Genomic DNA, 23,088 nt, shown 5'->3' on the forward strand with positions numbered 1-23,088 from the left:
CAATCATCTCCGAACCGTTTGGATACATCAGGTGTCAGTCTCGTCTGGAGACCAGGGTTCAATCCCACTCCTGACATTGACATTGATTCTCAGCTGCGATAAAATGCCAGCTGTCCCGGGTTCAAAAATCCGGGCGAGCCCGGATGGTGTCACTGACTGAAATCGGGAGGAGGTTTGATCTCCCGGGAAGTTATTGCAGCGAATATATCAGTGCAGAACACGTGAAGAAACGGACAGGGTATTTAAAGGTCGTTTGATCATGGTGTGGGATTCTGAATTTCTCCTCAAGTAAAAGCAGACGCACGCTTTTGAATCCGCGCAGCTGGCTGAATACAATGGTTATTTGTACCTGATAAGCCTTTGATTTGATCAATGCGCTTTCGGGGTGAGGTGGCCGAGTGGTTAAGGGGACGGTCTGCTAATCCATTGTGCTCTGCATGCGTGGGTTCGAAACCCATCATTGTCGATTTTCCATCCTGCTTTCTCCCAGTGGGACTCATTTTTCCAAAGTTTCTGCAATCACCGATGTGACAATCCAGTCCAAGTTGTGAGGCCGGATTGCATCGAGTTAGAACATAGAACATAGAACGGTACAGGCCCTTCGGCCCACGATGTTGCACCGAAACGAAAGCCATCTAACCTACACTATGCCATTATCATCCATATGTTTATTCAATAAACATTTAAATGCCCTCAATGTTGGCGAATTCACTACTGTTTCAGGTAGGGCATTCCACGGCCTCACTACTCTTTGCGTAAAGAACCTACCTCTGAACTCTGTCCGATATCTATTACCCCTCAGTTTAAAGCTATGTCCCCTCGTGCAAGCCATTTCCATCCGCGGGAGAAGGCTCTCACTGTCCACCCTATCTAACCCCCTGATCATTTTGTATGCCTCTATTAAGTCTCCTCTTCTCTCCAACGAAAACAACATCAAGTCCATCAGCGTTTCCTCATAATATTTTCCCTCCATACCAGGCAACATCCTGGTAAATCTCCTCTGCGCCCGCTCCAAAGCCTCCACGTCCTTCCTATAATGCGGTGACCAGAACTGTACGCAATACTCCAAATGCGGCCGAACCAGAGTTCTGTACAGCTGCAACATGACCTCCCGACTCCGGAACTCAATCCCTCTACCAATAAAGGCCAACACTCCATAGGCCTTCTTCACAACCCTATCAACCTGGGTGGCAACTTTCAGGGATCTATGTACATGGACACCTAGATCCCTCTGCTCATCCACACTTTCAAGAACTTTACCATTAGCCAAATATTCCGCATTCCTGTTATTCCTGCCAAAGTGAATCACCTCACACTTCTCTACATTAAACTCCATTTGCCACCTTTCAGCCCAGCTCTGCAGCTTATCTATATCCCTCTGTAACCTGCTACATCCTTCCACACTATCGACAACACCACCGACTTTAGTATCGTCTGCAAATGTACTCACCCACCCTTCTGCGCCTTCCTCTAGGTCATTGATAAAAATGACAAACAGCAACGGCCCAAGAACAGATCCTTGTGGTACTCCACTTGTAACTGAACTCCATTCTGAACATTTCCCATCAACCACCACCCTCTGTCTTCTTTCAGCTAGCCAATTTCTGATCCACATCTCTAAATCACCCTCAATCCCCAGCCTCCGTATTTTCTGCAATAGCCTACCGTGGGGAACCTTATCAAACGCTTTGCTGAAATCCATATACACCAACATCAACTGCTCTACCCTCGTCTACCTGTTCAGTCACCTTCTCAAAGAACTCAATAAGGTTTGTGAGGCATGACCTACCCTTCACAAAGCCATGCTGACTATCCCTGATCATATTATTCCTATCTAGATGATTATAAATCTTGTCTCTTATAATCCCCTCCAAGACTTTACCCACTACAGACGTGAGGCTCACCGGTCTATAGTTGCCGGGGTTGTCTCTGCTCCCCTTTTTGAACAAAGGGACCACATTTGCTGTCCTCCAGTCCTCTGGCACTATTCCTGTAGCAAATGCTGGAATGGGTATTAAGGGCGCTGGTTACATCACTGCTAGAGTTTTCCATATCACTTGACATGTGCGACATGATTGACAAAATTTAACTCCATCTTTATGTAGTCCAGGCCAATAAAAATGTTCCTGGATTTTAGCTTGAGTTTTCCCTTTTCCCAAATGACCTCCCACTGGTACCTCATGTGCAACTCGCAACACCTCTTTTGTATACCCTACCGGCAATACTACTTGATGAACTTCTGCCCACTTTTCTTCCGCCTGCATATGTACACGTCTCCATTTTCTCATTAGGACATCATTTTTACGGGAATAACACTCTGGTATACTCTCAGATTCCTCTTCCGTTTATGCTTTCTGATATATCCGTTTCATTTCTACATCTTTCCGTTGTAACTCCGCCAATTTTCCTGAACTAAAAATATCCGCCTCATCCTCCACCTGTTCTTGTTCTTTTTCAACCATCTGATCAAAAATCGTTTCGGATAATTGCACTTCAACTTCATCTTCACTCTTTGATTTCTCATCTTGTCTTAGCCTGTGACTTTGCGACCTTGTTACTACACAATCCGGAAAAATCCCAGGATCTTCGTCCTTCAACACTTCAGTTGTCTGATTTTCCACTGGTTTATCAACCACGGTAGGCATCACTCCCATCTGCGATGCAGCTATACATTATCCAAGATAAACTGTATTCCTGGACAAGATAGTTTATCTATTACTCCGACTAGCACTTCCCTTCATTGGACTTTCCAACCTTACCTTATATAATGGAACGCTACTCCTCTCACACTGAATTCCACATACCACCACCTTTTCTGGCAACATTCTTCCCAAACTACATAATTCCTCATCTCTTACAATTAAAGATTGACTAGCTACTGTATCTCTTAAAATTGTGACTTATTTACCTGCTCCTCCTGATACACAGGAGTAAACTTTACCCAGACAACTAAATTCTTTAAATACATCTGGCACCTTCTTAACAATTACTTCCTTAACAGGCTGTACAATTGTTTGCACCTCCTTCACTTCCCTTGGGCTTTCCTTTACCACTCTAACAAACCCCACCGTCTTATCCTGTTTTACCACATCAACCTTCTCAGTGCTTTTCTTCAACCATCAACACTGTGACTTTACATGGCCTAGTTTATCACAGTGAAAACATTTGAAACTTTTCAGTTCTTTTCCAACTTCCTGGATGTCTTTTTTAATCTGAGGTACTCTCTCTTTAGTGTCTGCCATCAGATCACCTTTACCTTTACCACTTGAGTATTTCTCATGTCCCCAGTTTCTATCCCTCACCGGCTGAAACTGATGTCGGAAACCAATCTTTGATTTATGAACAAATTCATAATCATCTGCCGTTTCCGCTGCTAATCTCGCAGTTTTAACCCCCTGTTCTTCCACATGAGTTCTCACTACATCAGGAATTGAATTTTTAAACTCCTTCAAACGTATTATTTCTCTGAGAGCTTCATACGTTTGATCTATTTTCAAAGCCCTTATACACCTATCAAAATTACTCTGTTTCAGCCTTTCAAACTCCATGTATGTTTGACCAAATTCTGTCCTTAAATTTCTAGACATTTGTCTGGAAGCTTCCGGCACTAGCTCATATGCACTCAAGATGGGTTTCTTCATCTCCTCATACGTTCCAGATACCTCCTCCGGGAGTGATGTAAACACTTCACTCGCTCTACCTACCAGCTTTGTTTGAATCAGTAACACCCACATGTCCTGTGGCCATTTCATTTGTTTCGCTACCTTCGCAAATGAAATGAAAAAGGCTTCCACTTCCTTCTCGTCAACGGTTGGTAATGCTTGGACATATTTAAATAGATTCCCACCAAGCCTTCGACTATGACGCTCTTTCTCACTATCCTCGTCGCTATCATCCAACTGTACGTTTCCCTTCACATCTGCCAATTTTTACAGATTGTCAAGTTTCATGGCCATTTTCTGAAGTTCAAACTCCCTATCTTTATCTTTTTCCCTGATCTGTATTTCCCTTTCCTTTTCTTTTTGTTCTGCTAGGGCTATTCTTGCTTTTCTTCTTTCTTCTCGCTCCCTTTCTTTTTCCTTTCACTCTCTTTCTCTTCCTTTTTCCTCTCTCTCACTCTCGTATTCAAGCCGCTTTAATTCGTTCTCATGTTCCATTTGTTTCATTAGCAACTGAATTTTTGCCATTTCCAATGAGTCAAACTCTATCTCAGGCAACTTTAAATGCTTAACCACCGTCATAACTACCTCATCTTTTCGCATTTTGTCAGGTAATGTTAACTGCAATGTTCTTGCCAAATCTAACAGTCTGTTTTTCGTTCCTGTCCGTAAAGTAGTACGTGTGACATTCTCCACATCCAAAAACTTCTGGGCCTCTGAAAGAGCCATGGTTCACAACACTCTCCCCACTTAAACTAAAATACCACAGCGGAAAAGCAACAATCCTTCACTGTCTTTAAGTTCACAAAAGCCAATCCAATAGATAGACTTTTATCCCGGATGAGCCCCCAATTGTTATGGGCGAGGCGTTTTCAGAACACCAAGATGTATTATGAAGTTCAACCAATCTCTCCCTTCAATGGATTTGTTGCTTTTCTTAGCATCTTAGCACATGGCTTTTTCCCTAGGTGTGGGATTACAATTATGGACACGTGGGTTTTTAAACACAAAAAACTGTTTATCCAATGAACTCAACTTAACATCTTAAATAAACATTGGATCTCTTAACACCCCTTACTTCAAAGATCACTCAGAAAATATTGCAATGGTAAATAATTCCTTAAAATGTGCCTTCAAACTTCCAAGCGACTTAACACCTTTAAACAGAATCACATCAGGCTAAAGGCTTTCCAATTATGAATTTAAATCTCCCAAATAATCCAGAGATCGTCCTTTATGTCAGAGGCCCAGATCCCTGCAAACACAGACGCTCCCAAGCTCTTTTCAAACTTGCAGCTCTCTGGAAACACACAGACACACACAAGCTGCTTTTAAACTGAAACTAAAAACCTACAAAATGGCTGACCTAAAGCCCAGCTCCAACCACTCTCTGACATCACTGTTTTCTTCAATGTACATTGATTAAATGTCCATGTCTTGAAGGTAAAGTCACATAACAGTACACTATGAAACCATGTGATTTATCTACCTTCTGTGTCTGATTCGTCATTGTTTGCGATACGACTTACCACAGTGGTATCATCCACAAACTGAAAGATTGAGTTGGAGGTAAATCCTGCCACACAGGATTTCCCTCCATATTCAGCGGGTCCGTTCATGACAAGACTGAAGAACGATCACTCGTCTATCCAATCAGTGAGGTTTGCCTCACTGTGAGACAAGATTAACAGAGAGAAAACCAGACGAATTAGTTTCAGATCACACGGCTATAATAGAACTGAATCATGAAAACCCCGCCTTCTCACAATTCCCGTTCCAGCCTCCCGGGACAGGCGCCGGAATGTGGCGAGTCGGGCTTTTCACATTAATTCATTGAAGCCGACTTGTGACAATAAGCGATTATTATTATTATTATTGCTCCTCGCCTGAGGTATGGTGATCCTCAGGTTAAACCACCACCAGTCAGATCTTACCCTCAAAGGGCCTATGGTGATCAGGGACTTAATTTACTTTAGGACTGGATCAATGTATGACATTTCCAGGATGTGACTTCCCTCAGATTGGCCAAATGATTGACAGCCGGGAAATTAACGACAATTGAGGAGTTACTGCTACCTGAGGCTTGGTTGGAATGTTGGTTTTAAAGATTCATCATGAAATGTAGAGAGAAAAAGTCGGGAAAGTGGACATGAGGATTATCATGAAATCATTAAAATGTAAAAGGAGGCCATTCTGCCAATCGACTCTGCAACGATATTCTGAAAGAGCCCCTGTGTCCCCGTCACATCCCTGTAACACTACCCACCTTTCTGAAGACTAAGGGGCAATTTAGCATGGACACTCCACCTACCCCGCACACATTTGGACTGTGCGAGGAAATCGCAGCACCCGGAGGAAACCCACACAGACACGGAGAGAAAGTGCAAACTCCACACAGTCAGTGATCAAAGGCTGGAATTGAACCGGATCGCGGGCGCTGTGAGGTCGCCACTGTGACAACGTGCCACCGTATGAGGTCATAACACGTCATATATCAGGTCAAGCATGATCTCATTGAAATACGGAGCATATTCGATGGGCTGAATGGCATACTTCTGCTCCAACGTCTTATACCCTGATATTGTGTAAATGTGGACCGGGTCTTGTGTAAAACTCTTGTTCAACCAACACAGACACCGCGTGTCGACTGCATCTGATTATCTGGCGCAGAGAAGGTGAGTGTGGAACACGTGTCGTACCCATCAAACTCTGCTACTCACCTGACTGAGATTTGTTCTGTATCTGTAAATCACAGGTAGTGTTCGCGAGTGGGGGGAACACTCTGCACCTCAGTCTCTGGAACAGTTTGTGAGAGCAGGATTCCTTCATTATGAGTCAATATCTGGTACTGTATGTGAGGGCGGGATTCAGTTTCTATCAAACATTGGTACTGAATGTCACTGTGGAAATCTTTCTGTATCTATCAATCACAATTACTGTTTGGGAAAAGTGAGATTAATGCGTAACATCAGCACGGCTGTGACAGACAGAGAAAGACACACAGAAAAGCAGGAAGAGACTATCAGGCCACACACACAATGACACAGAAAAGGTGCCGAGATGGAGAAAAAGGTGATTTAGGAAAATGTGTTTTCTGCTGCACACAGAGAGGCCCTGCTTGTAAATGTATATCCTGCTGTGTAACTGTTCTCTCTGCTGTGTAACTGTGCTCTATGCTGTGTAACCGTGCTCTCTGCTGTGTAACTGTGCTCACTGCTGTGTAACTGTGCCTGCTGCTGTGTACCTGAGCTCTCCGCTGTGTAACTGAGCTCTCTGCTATGTAACTGAGCTCCCTGCTGTGTAACTGTGCTCTTTGCTGTGTAAACGTGCTCTCTGCTTTGTAACTGTGCTCTCTGCTGCGTAACTGTGCCTGCTGCTGTGTAACTGAGCTCTCCGCTGTGTAACTGAGCTCTCTGCTATGTAACTGAGCTCCCTGCTGTGTAACTGTGCTCTCTGCTGTGTAACTGTGCTCTCTGCTGTGTAACTGTGCTCTCTGCTGCGTAACTCTGCCTGCTGCTGTGTAACTAAGCTCTCTGCTGTGTAACTGTGCTCTCTGTTATGTAACTAAGCTACCTGCTGTATAACCGTGCTCGCTGTTGTGTAACTGAGCTCTCTGCTATGTAACTGAGCTCTCTGCTGTGCAACCGTGCTCTCTGCTTTGTAACTGTGCTCACTGCTGTGTAACTGTGCCTGCTGCTGTGTAACTGAGCTCTCCGCTGTGTAACTGAGCTCTCTGCTGTGTAACTGAGCTCCCTGCTGTATAACTGTGCTCTCTACCGTTTAACCGTGCTCTCTGCTTTGTAACGGTGCTCTCTGCTGCGTAACTGTGCCTGCTGCTGTGTAACTGAGCTCTCCGCTGTGTAACTGAGCTCTCTGCTATGTAACTGAGCTCCCTGCTGTGCAACTGTGCTCTCTGCTGTGTAACTGTGCTCTCTGCTGTGTAACTGTGCTCTCTGCTGCGTAACTCTGCCTGCTGCTGTGTAACTAAGCTCTCTGCTGTGTAACTGAGCTATCTGCTGTGTAAACGTGCTCGCTGTTGTGTAACTGAGCTCTCTGCTATGTAACTGAGCTCTCTGCTGTGCAACCATGCTCTCTGCTTTGTAACTGTGCTCTCGGCTGTGTAACCGGGCTCTCTGCTGTGTAACCGTGCTCGCTGCTGTGTAACCGTGCTCTCTGCTGTGTAACTGTCCTCTCTGCTGTTACTGTGCTCTCTGCTTTGTAACTGTGCTCTCTGCTGTGTAACTGGGCTCTCTGCTGTGTAACTGAGCTCTCTGCTGTGTAACCTTGCTCTCTGCTGCGTAACTGTGCTCTCTGCTGTGTAACCGTGCTCTCTCCTATATAACTGACCTCTCTTCTGTGTAACTGTGCTCTCTGCTGTGTAACTGAGCTCTCTGCTGTGTAACAGTGCTCTCTGCTGTGTAACTGAGCTCTCTGCTGTGTAACTGAGCTCTCTGCTGTGTAACTGAGCTCTCTGCTGTGTAACTGAGCTGTCTGCTTTGTAACCGTGCTCGCTGCTGAGTAACTGTGCTCTCTGCTGTGTAACCTTGCTCTCTGCTGTGGAACCGTGCTCTCTGCTGTGTAACCGTGCTCTCTGCTTTGTAACTGTGCTCTCTGCTGTGTAACCGGGCTCTCTGCTGTGTAACTGAGCTCTCTGCTGTGTAACTGAGCTCTCAGCTGTGTAACTGAGCTCTCTGCTTTGTAACCGTGCTCTCTGCTGAGTAACTGAGCACTCTGCTGTGTAACTGAGCTCTCTGCTTTGTAACCGTGCTCTCTGCGGTGTAACTGAGCTCTCTGCTGTGTAACTGAGCTCTCTGCTGTGTAAACGTGCTCGCTGCTGTGTAACTGTGCTCTCTGCTGTGTAACTGAGCTCTCTGCTGTGTAACTGAGCTCTCTGCTGTGTAACCGTGCTCGCTGCTGTGTAACTGAGATCTCTGCTGTGTAACCTTGCTCTCTGCTGTGGAACCGTGCTCTCTGCTGTGTAACCGTGCTCTCTGCTTTGTAACTGTGCTCTCTGCTGTGTAACCGGGCTCTCTGCTGTGTAACTGAGCTCTCTGCTGTGTAACTGAGCTCTCTGCATTGTAACCGTGCTCTCTGCTGAGTAACTGAGCGCTCTGCTGTGTAACTGTGCTCTCTGCTGTGTAACCGTGCTCGCTGCTGTGTAACTGTGCTCTCTGCTGTGTAACCTTGCTCTCTTCTGTGTAACTGAGCTCTCTGCTGTGTAATTGTGCTCACTGCTGTGTAACTGTGCTCTCTGCTGTGTAACTGTGCTCTCTGCTGTGTAACTGTGCTCTCTGCTGTGTAAATGTGCTCTCTGCTGTGTAACCTTGATCTCTGCTGTGTAACTGTGCTCTCTGCTGTGTAACTGGGCTCTCTGCTGTGTAACCGTGCTGGCTGCTGTGTAAATGTGCTCTCTGTTGTGTAACCTTGCTCTCTGCTATGTAACTGCACACTCTGCTGTGTAACGGAGCTCTCTGCTGTGTAACTGTGCTCTCTGCTGTGTAACTGTGCTCTCTGTTGTGTAACTGAGCTTTCTGCTGTGTAACTGTGCTCTCTGCTGTGTAACTGTGCTCTCTGCTGTGTAACTGTGCTCTCTGCTGTGTAACTGTGCTCTCTGCTGTGTAACCGTGCTGGCTGCTGTGTAACTGTGCTCTCTGCTGTGTAACTGTGCTCCCTGCTGTATAACTGTGCTCTCTGCTGTGCACTGTGCTCTCTGCTGTGTAACCGTGCAGTCTGCTGTGTAACTCTGCGCTCTGCTGTGTAACAGATCTCTCTGCTGTGTAACTGAGGTCTCTGCTGTTTAACCGTGCTCCCTGCTGTGTAACCGTACTCTCTGCTGTGTAACTGTGCTCTCTGCTGTGTAACTGTGCTCTCTGCTGTGTAACTAAGCTCTCTGCTGTGTAACTGAGCTCCCTGCTGTGTAACTGTTCTCTCTGTCGTGGAACCGTGACTGCCGGTGACAGATCTTCACTGTGGTTGTGACAAATCATTACCTGTTGTGTAAATGTGTTCCCAGTTGTGGAAATATGATCCGTCTGAAGCAGAACCTTTCTCGGCCATTACTGAGACGAAATTTAATTTCCAGAGTTATTAAATGTTGTCACGAAAGGTGAGTTCAGGCCTCTGGATTCCCAGTCCAGCGACATAACCTTGTGTTCCTGTTATGAATACAATTCATTCAGCGTCAATATTTTCATGGAAGCGCCCACGACCCTAGGATTAAGGATCCCATGCTCCACCGACTGAGCGAGCCGGGCTGGTGCTGCACTATCTCTTAAACCTCTTCTGGAAGAGAGTTGCTGCGGTGCTCATTCGGAGTGTCAGTGCTGACTGGTTGGGCCGAATGGCCTACTTCTGAGCTGGATATTCTACGATTCTATGATACAAGGAGGTTGATGCGGTGGTGTCCTTCTGCCATACTGCCCACTCCTGACACCATGTAGAAATGCTGCTCTCTCAATGACTGGCGACCAAGGAGTTGTAATAAAAAATAACTGATTTAATAATTGAGCAGGTCCTCCTGGCTTGTGCTCTGACCGCGATCCGGGGAACTGCCGGAATCCCGACACGTGATCATGTTAGATGCGTCATCAGGTCATCATGTGACCATTCGGCCTGCACAGGTCTCCTTCTGTGCTGTAATTTCTAGATTTCATAATTTAAAATTTCTTCAGAATGGAAAGTGTGGTCCTGTTCCATTTGAATTTCTAATAGATTTCCAATCAGTGGAATTGTGCGTTTAGTGAGCTGAGGTTTTCGATTCTCTCAAGGCTTGTCTCCAAATCCAATGGCCATTTTCCACGAAGATTCAACCCCTCCTCACGTAAACCACGGGGCCCCGTTGATCGTTTGAATACAACAACTTCCTGGAGTGATTCCAGGCTGGTTTTAGAATGTATTCCATCGACCAAATTATTAATGAATGACTCACTGGACCCAGCTGCGATGGCCGAGTGGTTAAGGCGTTGGGATTGAAATCTATTGGGGTTTCCCCGCGCAGGTTCGAGCTCTGCTCGCAGCGACTGTGATTCGAGATGTTTGTTGAATTCCCCGCGCCAGCCGTTGAGTCGGGAATGAATCGGAATGTTTGTAAATGAACGGTTTGAACCTATATCGAGCTTAGTCAGATATTTAACATTTTTTGGGAAACTGAACGAAATATAAAGAATCTCGCACTCAAAACAACAATCAATAAAGAATAACGTTTCCTGCAACGTTTGGAAGGAGAAGCAGCAACGGCAGCGAATGGAAACGTGGTTTGGTTTCATTCAGGTGAATGTATTTCTGGGAAAAAAGATCGTGGTAGAAATGGAACATATTTTATCTCTCTATCTGTTTCTTTGTTTCTTTCTCTCTCCCTCACTCACTGTTTTTGTGCTTCTCCGGGGACTGATTGGATACACAGTGAAACTCAGCCCCATCTCATCCCAACTCTTTTGGACGAATACGTCCTGGTGATGGACGGTCCTGAATCAGTGGAAGAATCGACAAACTATTCCATTCTTGGCTCTGTGAGAAGTTCCATTCCTGGTTGTGAGGTGGTTCTGGGATAAAGGGATCGAGAGAGAATGAGGTGACTGCAGTCTGACTCTTACTCTGAAAACCAGTTAGTGCGCCCTTGTACAAAGTGGATGTGTCTGAGAACAGGAGGAAAGCAGATCATGGGTCTGTGATTGATTTTATTGAGCCGGACCTTGAAAAGTGAAGCTGCCTGTCTGAGAACTGGTAAGGAATTACGGCTGACATTGAAACGGTTCATCTTGAATTAGTTACAGCAAATCGATTCTTTCAGAGGTGTTGGTGTATTGTTTTCAGAGACACTGTCATAGTTTCTGAAAATATGATTTCTGCTTGTTTTTGTTTTGTTCAGTAATTAGGGGAATCTATTTGGAGCGGGTGCAGTTGGTCAATATCTGTGCCTCTTGCTTGGCAGCTCCCGGGAAGCAGCAGCTCCATTCCTATCGGGATCTGTGGACACAATCAGGAGACCCAAACTATTGCGCACTGCTGCCATCTCCTGGCTGAAAGCAAGTTGTGCAACAAGGTAACGATGTATTCGTGACACGTTTCAATTGGAGCAAAATAACATTAACATGGTTAAATATTATCATTGTAGTAATCACATTTAAATCCCCAGATATCTGATTTCTGACTGAGCGACCCAGCTCATCCCGATCTATCGGAAAATGAAAGATTCCCATTACAGCCCTATTGGTTACAAGAATATCCAATCTCTGATTTCAAACATTCCCCCGCTTCATTGTTTGTGTATTCGTTCTGTAAATACCGAGGGGGTGACATTACCCGGGGACAGGTGGTGGTATAGTGGGGACTGTCCCAGCATTTGACCCAGCTTCAGTTCCTGGCCATCACAGTGGTGAATTATTTAATTAAATATCGCAGGTCAGGACGGAAAAGGAGGGGACACTCCTCATATAAAATTCACCAACTGTTCTCATCACCCATGGGTTTCTTATCTAATAACCAGCATCAATTTGTTTTGCGTGGAAACATGGTTTAAATAAACAACAATCTTCAACATTAATAACTAAGTTCTCAGTCTGAAACAAGAGTAAATAGGTGGGTTAAACGGGCCAGAATACGAGCCACGCAAAGTTCCGTATACAGAATGAGCTTAAAACACTCCTAGTGGCTGAATAAATAAATCACTAAGTAAGTTACATAATTAATACCAGTAAATAGTTATTACTGAAACAGGATGAAAAGAGCAGCACCAGGACACAAGGACAAGGTAAGGTCTCAGATCAGAGTAAGAGTCCTATGTAATGACACACAGAACATCAGAAATAAATTGCATAAATAAATTTATTGCGGACTGGTGCCATCTCCTGACTGAACGGGAGCCGTGTGACACGGACACTTTCATTCTGGGGCGTTTTAAATTGGAGTGAAATGCACGCAAACAACATGAATTTCTTTCTGCTCACTGTGCCCAGTTATAGTGATCTGTATTAAACAGCAGGAGCGGGACCCACAGTCTTCCCCTTCTTTTAAAAGAATTTAGAGTAACCAAATCATTTTTCCCAATTAAGTGGCAATTTAGCGTGGCCAATCCACCTGGTTTGCACATCTTTGGATTCTGGGGACGGAACCCACGCAAACACGGGAGAATGTGCAAACTCCTCACGGACAGTGACCCGGAGCTGGGATCGAATCTGGGACCTCGTCGCCGCGAGACAGTAGTGCTAACCACTGTACCACCGCGCTGCCCTCGCAGTTTTCACCTTCCCGGTGAGTCTGAATTTCAGTTTGGGGGTTTCAGAGAGAGTGGATGGTATTGTGCAAACTGAAGTCACTTTTCCTGTGAATGGAGCCGGTTAAAGAGCCCTGGCCGGCCTGAGAGTCCCCGAACCCTGGGTCAGTGGGATCCTGGAGACAAGGCAGATCCCAGAGAAAGGGAAATAGATTAGAGATAGAGGGCGGATAGGAAAAGCGAGGAAGGGTGAGAGGGGGGGAAAGGAGGTGAGTGACACAATGGGGGATATTGTGAGAGGAACAGATGGAGGGAACTGGAGGTAGGGAGGCAGCTGGAGGCAGGATTCCCCTTTATTTATCCTGATCATTACCACTTCAAATAATTCGAAAAGATTGTCATGCATGATGTGCCCTTCTTGAAGCCATGCTGAATCTGTTTCATTATGTTATATATTGCTAAATGTTCTGCTATTATATCCTTTATAATAAGAACATAAGAACTAGGAGCAGGAGTAGGCCATCTGGCCCCTCGAGCCTGCTCCACCATTCAATGAGATCATGGCTGATCTTTTGTGGACTCAGCTCCACTTTCCGGCCCGAACACCATAACCCTTAATCCCTTTATTCTGCAAAAATAATGTACTCTAACAGTTTCCACATGACAGATATTATGCTAACTAGCATTTAGTTATCTGTTTCTGTCTCCCTCCCTTTTCGAATAAGGGTGTTATGTTGGCAGTTTTCCATAAAGAACAGTACAGCACAGGGACAGGCTCTCCGGCACTCCAAGCCTGCGCTCATTGTGATGCCTGTCTGAAGTAAACACGCTGCGATTTTCCAGAATTTAAGGATTCATGGAAGATTTTCACCAGTGCATCCTTTTCATCGATGAGAAGTTGGTAAGAAGGTTCTGAATGTGCAGCCTGGTTTGCAATATTGGAAATACATCTTCCGGAAGCACACTCTTCACCACTGATACCACTCCAGTCAATCCCCACTGCACAATCTCCTCGGTCTTGGCGGTTTTCCAAAGGATTTGTTTGAACCCTCGCAAGGATCTAACAATCCACAGGAATGCCATATGACTCCAATTCTTTGAATCCCATCTATCAAAGCAATTTTGATAAAAGGAGGTAATGACACATTATAGACAACGACATGCTTCCTTCAATGTTAATCTCCTTAATGACATCAAATACAATTGGCCTGAAATCTCTATTGAATAAATAAACAGCAAATTCTGCAGTCAGTCCAGGAACAACCCGTGCCTTCATTCCACATATTGTTACTTTCATTTCCCTAATCCTACTTCTTTATCACAAAGGTTTCTTTAAACTCCCTTCAATAAAAGTGCTCACTGTCCTCATCGACCATTCGTAAATGTTTTCTTTTGTCTCAAACTTATGTCAAAGAGGAACGAGAACGACTGGCTGTAGGTAATGTTCACATGTCATGTGGACCAGATGTGATGCAGCTGAGGATGCTGAGTGATGTATTAGTGGACATTGTGAAGTTACTGGACAGAAACTTCCGAATTCTATTTGATTTTTTAATGGACAGCTACAATCCACTTGTTTATTCCAGGACACAACAATGAATAAAGTGAATCAGTGCTGAACAGTTTCTAACATCCCAATCCTCCAGCGTGTTCTTATTGACAAACCGGTCCTGGATTGAAGTTTTTTGCTTAAAGAATGAGACCACCGCCTCCTGGGAATACAGGAGCGATCCCTCGAGGACCTGAGCTGTAAATGTGAAATTCAGTGAAAGGATTTCACCCTCCGTACGGAATCTGATCACCACCTCAACCCCAACATTCAGCTTGAGTGGGCAGGCAAGACAATTTCCTTCCCCCAGCCCCCCACACAGACTGGGTAATATCCCAAACTCGTATCCTGCTATTATCACATTGCTCCACAACATCGCTCTCTTCCCAAATCTCCAGGAATCTCACCCCAAATCCTCAAACCTATTATTCTGTATTCAAACAACATTTTGTCCCCTGACTAAGTTCATCCTGGGAAGAGAGGTTTGGTATTCCGAGTTCCTCTGCAGATATCCGGTTTTTGTTTAATGACCAAAAGAGGCCTAAAACCTGAAAGAAAGCCTCTCTCACAGCCCTGTGAGCATGTCTCAAATAGACGGTGCAGTCAATACCTTCAGAGTAGATAACAATGGAGAGAACTGTGAGGAATTTCAGCGTCAACATTCGGTGGAAATAAAGGATTCAAAATAAAACATTATTTTAACTACTGAACAGATTCTCTGGGAACAGGACTGAAGTCAAAGGGAAAAATCCAGCTGATTTCTAGTCGAAAGCATTTACCATTGGACTGAATTCAGTCCTTGTGTTAAAATGTCTGTAAATTATCCACTGGAAAGTGAAGGACAATTTAAACCTGCAATTCTGGAAGAAAGACAGATTTTGCGCTGTTGTATTCTTTGTGGAGAATTACAGAACAACGAGATCTAGGGGTACAAGTTCGGAGCGCCTTGTAGGTAAAGTCGCAGGTGGACAGGGTGGTGAAGAAGCCATTCAGCAGGCTCGGTTTTATTGGTCAGGATATTGAATATTGACGCTGTACAATACATTGGTAAGAGCACACACGAAATACTATGTTCAGTTCTAGTCACCCTATTATGGGAAGTATATTGGTAAACTGGAAAGAGTCCCGAAGAGAGTTACGAGGATGCTACCAGGACTTGGTCCCCTGGGTTATAAGGAGAGACTGGACAGGCTTGGATTTTTCCCCTGGAGCGTCGGAGGCTTCGAGGTGAACTGATAGAGGTATATAAAACAATGAGGAGCATAGATCAGGCAGATAGTCAATATATTTTCCCAAAGGTAGAGGAGCCTAAAGGGCATAGGTTTAAGGTGAGAGGGGAGAGATGCCAAAGAGACCAGAGAGGATTTGCTTTCACGCGGATGGTGGTGAGCATCCGAAATGGGCTGCCAGAGGCAGTGTAGAATCGGTACAATGTTTTCCTGTAAAATACAATGAGATATTTACCTGGGCAGGGTGGATATAGAGGGACATGGATCAAATATGGGCAAGTGGGACTAACATGGTGATAGAAACTGGGCACCATGGACAAGCTGGGCCGAAGGACCTGTTTCCATGCTGTAAACATCTATGACCCTGTGACTTTATGGAGGAAGTGTTCAATCACACAGATCAGGTCAAACGCAGTGACACTCTGCTGGGATTGATCTAAGCTACAGAGTGTGAGGATGTTTAGCTGAACAAACCGGAATGCTTGAAATATTTTACGGTTCCGTGGTATCACTGACAAGAGAAATAGTTAACATTTCAGATCCTGACCTTTCAATGGAACGACCTATTCCACCGTCCACAGAAGCTGCCGGATCAGCTGAATATTTGCAGCATTTTCTGTCTTTGTTCCAGATTTGCAGCATCCGCAGTATTTTCCTGTTGGCCCAAAGGACAATGAGTTGCCTTTCCTGCACTGAGGGTTATTGCAGGTCTCTCTGGCTGTGATTTTCACTGATTATCCATCTCTGGGACCTTTATTAATCAATAGGACTGCCGTTTGTGGAGGGTTTCTGAAATCCTGTCAGGGAGCTGGAGTTAAAATACACGGAGCCCTTACTCAATCTAAATGTAGGGCAGAACAGTCTCGAGGTGCTCAACGACCAGCCCAGTTTGTTTGTTCCTGTGAATACAACAGGATATAAACACAGACAGCTGCAAACACATGTTGCATTTCATTCATAAAGTCATCGAATCAGACAGCAGAGAAATGGCCCTTCAGCCCATCGCATCTGTGCCGGTCAATAACAACCACCGAACCATTCTCATCCCATTCCCCAGCACTTGGAACATCGCCTCGTGTACCCTGGGATCGCAATTGCCCATCTAAACACTTCTTAGATATTATGAGGGTCTCTGCTCCACCAGCCTTTCAGGCAGCGAGTTCCAAACTCCCGCCTCCCTCCAGGGAAAGATGTTTTCTAACAAACGGTTTCACAAGAAAAGCCTCTGCAGTCAGGAGCTGAAAAGGGAGAGATCACCCCTCTGTCATCTTGTACTCTGTGCCGCTATTAATAAAGTCATGACACTGTTTGATTTATAAACGACTCTTACAGCCTGCCCTGTCAGCTTCAATGATTTGTACACATGTCCCGCTGTTCCTGCACTCTTTCTTGTAAATAGACACTTTATTTTATATTGTTCTCTTCTGTTCTTCCTACAAAAATAAATCACTTCATTCCTTGTCTGCTACATGTCCTCCCATTGCACCAACCTGGCTGTGTCCTTCCGGAGTTTTAGTAGAATTTCTGTCGCGCTTTTTTACAACCATAGGGCGGCCCAAAACATTTCCAGGCAATGAAGTACTTTTGAAATGTCGTCACTGTGCGAATTACTGAACTTTTGAAATGCCTGTTGGACAACTACAGAAATCCTCATATGGGGATGGGAAAGCGCTGCAGGTGTGGCTCTGTGGCGCAACGGATAGCGCGTTGGACTTCTAGTCGCTGACGTGATGAGACATTCAAAGGTTGTGGGTTCGAATCCCATCAGAGTCGGATTTTCGGTTTGAAGAAATCAGTAACAGGTTTATCAATGTTCCGAGATAAGTGTAACTGCCGTCCCGAACTTCCTTCTGAAAAGTGACTCCAGTCACTCTCCGCTTTCCCATCTGAGCACAAAATATTTGTAAGCTGCTGACCCGAGTCAGTCTGTTCCCTCCTCAGACAAATATACCCGCGGGCAGTTTGTTCCTCACAGGCAGCTCCAAACAAGGATGATGTGAATCGACACCACTGAATGCTCACACCAACACGTTTATCTCAGCTGTAATGAACAGCTCATGTTGCAGCTTTAGATCAGACAGTGGAGGATTATCACAGGCTCTGTCAGACTGCATGTTCCTTCAGACAGGTTTCCGACTGGACACATGGAATGAGCGGCCGTGTGAACATTAGTGGTTCAGGGGGAGATTTCTCACTTACCAGACTGGAGTTTCGATTCCAGACCTTTCTCTTTCCTTGTCCTCTTGCTCATTTGCACTTTTCATTGTTCCATCAATGGTGGCCGCGTCTTCAGCTGTCTGAGCCTTGAGCTCTACAATTCATTCTAGAAAAATCTCCAGCTGTCTCTCCGCCGTCCAAGTGCAAAATGAATGAATGCAATTAGAAGCAAAAGACAAACAAACGGACGGGCAAGACACACTCCAAACAAAATGGAGAGAGATTTTATAATCTAAAATTACTGAGCTCGATGTTGAGGACGGAATTCTGTGGGAGGCTACTTAAATGTTGAGGTGGTTTTACTCGAGTTTCCGTTAATCTATATTGGAACACGGATGACCAAGGACAGAAAGGTGAGAGTGGGCAGGTGGAGAATTGAAATGACAAGTGGCAGGAAACTCAGAGTCAGGATTGTGGATTGACAGAGATTTCTCAAAGCGGTCACAGACTGTTATTTGACCTGTTGAAGTCGATGAGACCAAATTGTGGCAGCAAATACAGGAGCTTAAACTGAAAAGCACAAGTGTCTCACTGGTTCACTTGGGATGAGTGTTTTGGGCCCTTGGATAATGAGGAGGCAGGAGGTAAAAAGGCAGGAGTTGCATCTCCTGCACTTGCAAAGAAAGGTGCAGATAGAAAGTGAGCGGATATTGGCGGTGGAGCAGCGGTCGCGGAGGGGATTGTCCCTTCAGTCTGGTGAATGGGGAGAGCAGGGGAGGGTGTTTTTGATGATGTCATAAATGGTCCCTGGAATACGGAGACTGGCGGGATGCAAGGTGAGAACAAGCGGCACCAAATCAGTTCAGCTCGACTTACACAGGACACAACAATGTCAGTAACGGAAAGATCTTTTGGGATAAGAGCAAGAGTTTTGCAACATCGTTCACTTATATTTCCATTTCCCACCTTAGCCGCTTTTCCTACAAATGTTGGCAGCGGTTGGATTTCCACCCGCATCCTCGAAGAGACTGAAACCTAAACCCATCTCCTCAGACCGCTCGGCCTCGCTATCCTAAAGGTTCATTGTTTCTGATACTGATGACTGGTGATTGGCATCTTGCTGTTTATCAGCTGAGTCCAGGATTTCACATTGAGAGAGAAGGAAATGATCCAATCACAGAGCTGGAACGCTGCTTCCAGTTTTCTCCCCACAGATGATGTTTCATTTCTGAGCGTTTCCAGCATTTCCTGTGTTTATTATTTATGATGATCAACATTTGAAGTAATTTGCTTTGTGATTTGTGAACATTCTGAGCTGAGTTCAGGGGACTCGGTTTCCAAAATATTTTAAAAGTTATTTGACGGGATGTGGGTGTCGCTGAATCCGTCAACATTTATTGTCCAAAATTAATTACCCTTAAGAATTTGGCGGTGACGTGAATCTTGAGCCACTGCAAGTCCATGTGGTGTATGTACACACACAGTGCTGTTAGGGAGGGAGTTCCGGGATTGTGAGCCAGCCACAGAAAGGGTGATATATTTCCCAGGATGGTATGTGTCTCGGAGTGGAACTTGCAGGTGGTCGCTGTTTCTCTGTATCTGCTCCCCTTGTGTTTCCAGGTGAGAGGTCCCGCGGGTTTGGATGGAGCCTCACGGAGGAAAAGTCAATATTAGGGGTGGGATTCGAACACACGCCTTCAGAAAAGTCTGCGACCTGAACACTCGGCCACACTGGGAAAAACATGGGTAACAGCAAATTCCTGCGGATGCTGGAATCTGAAACGAAAGAGAAAGTGCTGGAAAATGTCAGCAAGTCGAGCAGCATCTGTAGGGAGAGAAAAGAGTTAACGTTTCGAGACCAATGACTCGGCTTTGACAAAGGGTCATTGGACTCGAAAGGTTAGGTCTTTTCTCTCCCTACAGATGCTGCCGGACCTACTGAGATTTTCCAGCATTTTCTCTTCCGGCCACGCTGACACACTGATGTGATCGACCGGTGAAGTGGGGATTGGGCCAAGCCGACTCGATGAGCCTCCTCTTGCACTGGAGGGGCTATGTGATAACTTAAACATGGTGAAAGCGGCAGCGTCCGGACACAAGGACAAGGTAAGGTCTCAGGCCAGAGTAAGTGTCCTATGTGATGACACACAGAACATCAGAATTAAATTGGAGGAATACATTTATGGTGGACTCGTGCCATCTGGTGGCTGAACGGTAGCAGTGCGACACGGATACATTCATTCAGGAGCATTTTAAATTGGAGGGAAATAAGCTACGCAGAGATTTCGTCAGTGAGCGTTGGTGGTATAGTGGTGAGCATAGCTGCCTTCCAAGCAGTTGACCCGGGCTCGATTCCCGGCCATTGCAGTAGTAATTTGGAAGCGAACTTTTGCGCGACTTCGTGTGTTTCAAACCGAGAAAGAGAAACAGTTTCTAACTCAGAATGTCGGCGCAATTAGGGAGTGGAGTGAAATAAGTAACTTTCTCATCATTTTTAATATTGTTTCAATATGGACAGTGTTCCACTATTCACCCACAAGCCGTCAAACAACAGCTAAAAGCCGCAGCTTTTTCACTTCAGCCTCATGAAGTGGACCAAACAGAGACACAACAGACACGTTACAGACGAGGATGGGATTTGAAGCCACGTGTACAGAGCACAATGGATTATTGTGCATCCCCTTAACCACGTGGTACAGCTGCTTTACTTCAGGGCCCTTTAATAACCCTCAATCTAACTTCCTTGAGTTTGTTTCGCACAGTTGCTGATGTACAGAACACAGTCAAAGTGTAAATAAATAAAAATAATCTCTGAGTTCATTTGCGCTTGCGGCGCAACGGGAGCGCGCCTGACTCCAGGTCAGAAGGTTGCGTTGAAATCACGTCAGGCGCACGGAATTGTTCTGCAGCCGGTTGCAGGAATTTCTCTCTGTGTGGGAATGTTCTCGAAATGACTCCATTCAAAAGCACGATGCAGGTAATATATTTCATATTTACCCGCTTGAGCAAATTTCTCAAATATCAGGAGATTCAAAGTCGTCCTGTTAATGCAGAATGACAGTGAGTTCAGGAAGAAATGTTGACAAACAACAGCAATTTCTTTCTGCTCACTGTACACAGTTATAGTGATCTGTATTAAACAGCAGGAGCGGGAACCGCAGTCCGCAGTCTTCACCTTCACGGTGAGTCTGAATTTCCGTTTGGGGGTTTCAGAGAGAGTGGATGTCATTCCGGAAACTGAAGTCACTTTTCCTGTGAATGGAGCCGGATAAAGAGCCCTGGCCGACCTGAGAGTCCCCGAGCCTCCATGAATCTTCACAGCTCACAGGGTGAAGGGCTTTTCCACTTTAAAAATGACCATGTCCGGCAGCTGGAGCTTTCCCTTGTATTTTCTGGGATCTGGGAAAGAGCGGATCATCAAAAAACAGAAATGAAACACAAATAATCGCAGTATTTTTTCACGTGGGCTAAACATCAGCTCAGATGCTACAGCCGGTGGCCGCGTGGCCTAATGGATAAGGCGTCTGACTTCGGTGGTTCTATTGATGATGTGGAGATGCCGGCGTTGGACTGGGGTGAGCACAGTAAGAAGTCTTACAACACCAGGTTAAAGTCGAACAGGTTTGTTTCGATGTCACTAGCTTTCGGAGCGCTGCTCCTTCCTCAGGTGAATGAAGAGGTATGTTCCAGAAACATACTATCATCTATTGATGATATCAGACGATTGCAGGTTCGAGTCCTTCCGCGGTCGTTTTATACAGAAATCCGGTGGAACTTGTGCTGACAATCCAGTTTTCCCTCCTCTCTCATCTTAGTCTTTCGTTTACCCCCGAATGAATCTACAATATCTGATTGATTTGGATAAAGAATTGAATAAAATATTATGTATCAATCGGTTCAATACAATGCTGTGGAGGGAATTCTAATGTCCTCAGGAAGATGGTTACAGCCATAGATGTTTCAGCATGCACACTGGCCCTTCGGCCCAGCTTGACCATGCCGCCCAGTTTCTATCACGAAGCTAGTCCCACTTGCCCGCATTTAGCCCACATCCCTCTATATCCACCCGGGGGGGGGGGGGGGGTGTCTTGACAGGATAAATGCTGAGAAGCTGGTTCACCATGTGGGAGGGTCTAGGACCAGAAGGAATAATCTCAGAGTAACTGGCCGCCCATTTCAACCAGAAATGAGGAGTAGTTTCTTCTCTAGGAGTATAGAGCATCTGTAGAAATGTTTGTATGAACCGAATATGGCTGTAGAGGGTGAACCATAGAATCATAGACGTTTACAGCATGGAAACAGGCCCTTCGGCCCAACCAGTCCATGCCGCCCAGTTTTTACCATTAAGCTAGTCCCAGTTGCCCGCACTTGGCCCATAACCCTCTATACCCATCTTACCCATGTAACTATCTAAATGCTTTTTGAAAGACACAATTGTACCCGCCTCTACTACTACCTCTGGCAGCCCATTCCAGACACTCACTACCCTCTGAGTGAAGAAATTGCCCCTCTGGGCCCTTCTGAATCTCTCCCCTCTCACCTTAAACCTATGCCCTCTAGTTTTAGACTCCCCTACCTTTGGGAAAAGATGTTGACTATCTACCTTATCTATGCCCCTCATTATTTTATAGACCTCTATAAGATCACCCCTAAGCCTCCTACGCTCCAGGGAAAAAAGTCCCAGTCTATCCAGCCTCTCCTTTTAACTCAAACCATCAAGTCCCGGCAACATCCTAGTAAATCTTTTCTGCACTCTTTCTAGTTTAATAATATCCTTTCTATAATAGGGTGACCAGAACTGCACACAGTATTCCAAGTGTGGCCGTACCAATGTCTTGTACAACTTCAACAAGACGTCCCAACTCCTATATTCAATGTTCTGACCAATGAAACCAAGCATGCCGAATGCCTTCTTCACCACCCTGTCCACCTGCGACTCCACCTTCAAGGAGCTATGAACCTGTACTCCTAGATCTCTTTGTTCTATAACTCTCCCCAACGCCATACCATTAACTGAGTAGGTCCTGGCCTGATTCGATCTGCCAAAATGCATCACCTCACATTTATCTAAATTAAACTCCATTTGCCATTCGTCGGCCCACTGGCCTAATTGATCAAGATCCCGTTGCAATCCTAGATAACCTTCTTCACTATCCACTGTGCCACCAATCTTGGTGTCATCTGCAAACTTACTAACCATGCCTCCTAAATTCTCATCCAAATCATTAATATAAATCACAAATAACAGTGGACCCAGCACCGATCCCTGAGGCACACCACTGG

The 23,088-nt window shown here is 45.3% G+C and overlaps 3 non-coding genes across 3 annotated transcripts; all 3 read left to right on the forward strand.

Moving 5' to 3' along the window:
• The first annotated feature begins 10,595 nt into the window (after positions 1-10,595).
• trnas-uga (transfer RNA serine (anticodon UGA)) lies at positions 10,596-10,677 on the forward strand. The gene has a single exon. It is a non-coding gene; the product is annotated as a tRNA-Ser (tRNA).
• Positions 10,678-17,329: 6,652 nt separating this feature from the next.
• On the forward strand, positions 17,330-17,421 carry trnar-ucu (transfer RNA arginine (anticodon UCU)). The gene is given in 2 exon segments: positions 17,330-17,366; positions 17,386-17,421. It is a non-coding gene; the product is annotated as a tRNA-Arg (tRNA).
• Positions 17,422-20,100: 2,679 nt separating this feature from the next.
• On the forward strand, positions 20,101-20,172 carry trnag-ucc (transfer RNA glycine (anticodon UCC)). The gene has a single exon. It is a non-coding gene; the product is annotated as a tRNA-Gly (tRNA).
• Positions 20,173-23,088: the final 2,916 nt, after the last annotated feature.

The sequence above is a fragment of the Scyliorhinus torazame genome, chromosome 24, assembly GCF_047496885.1.
Source record: "Scyliorhinus torazame isolate Kashiwa2021f chromosome 24, sScyTor2.1, whole genome shotgun sequence".
Lineage (NCBI taxonomy): Eukaryota > Metazoa > Chordata > Chondrichthyes > Carcharhiniformes > Scyliorhinidae > Scyliorhinus > Scyliorhinus torazame.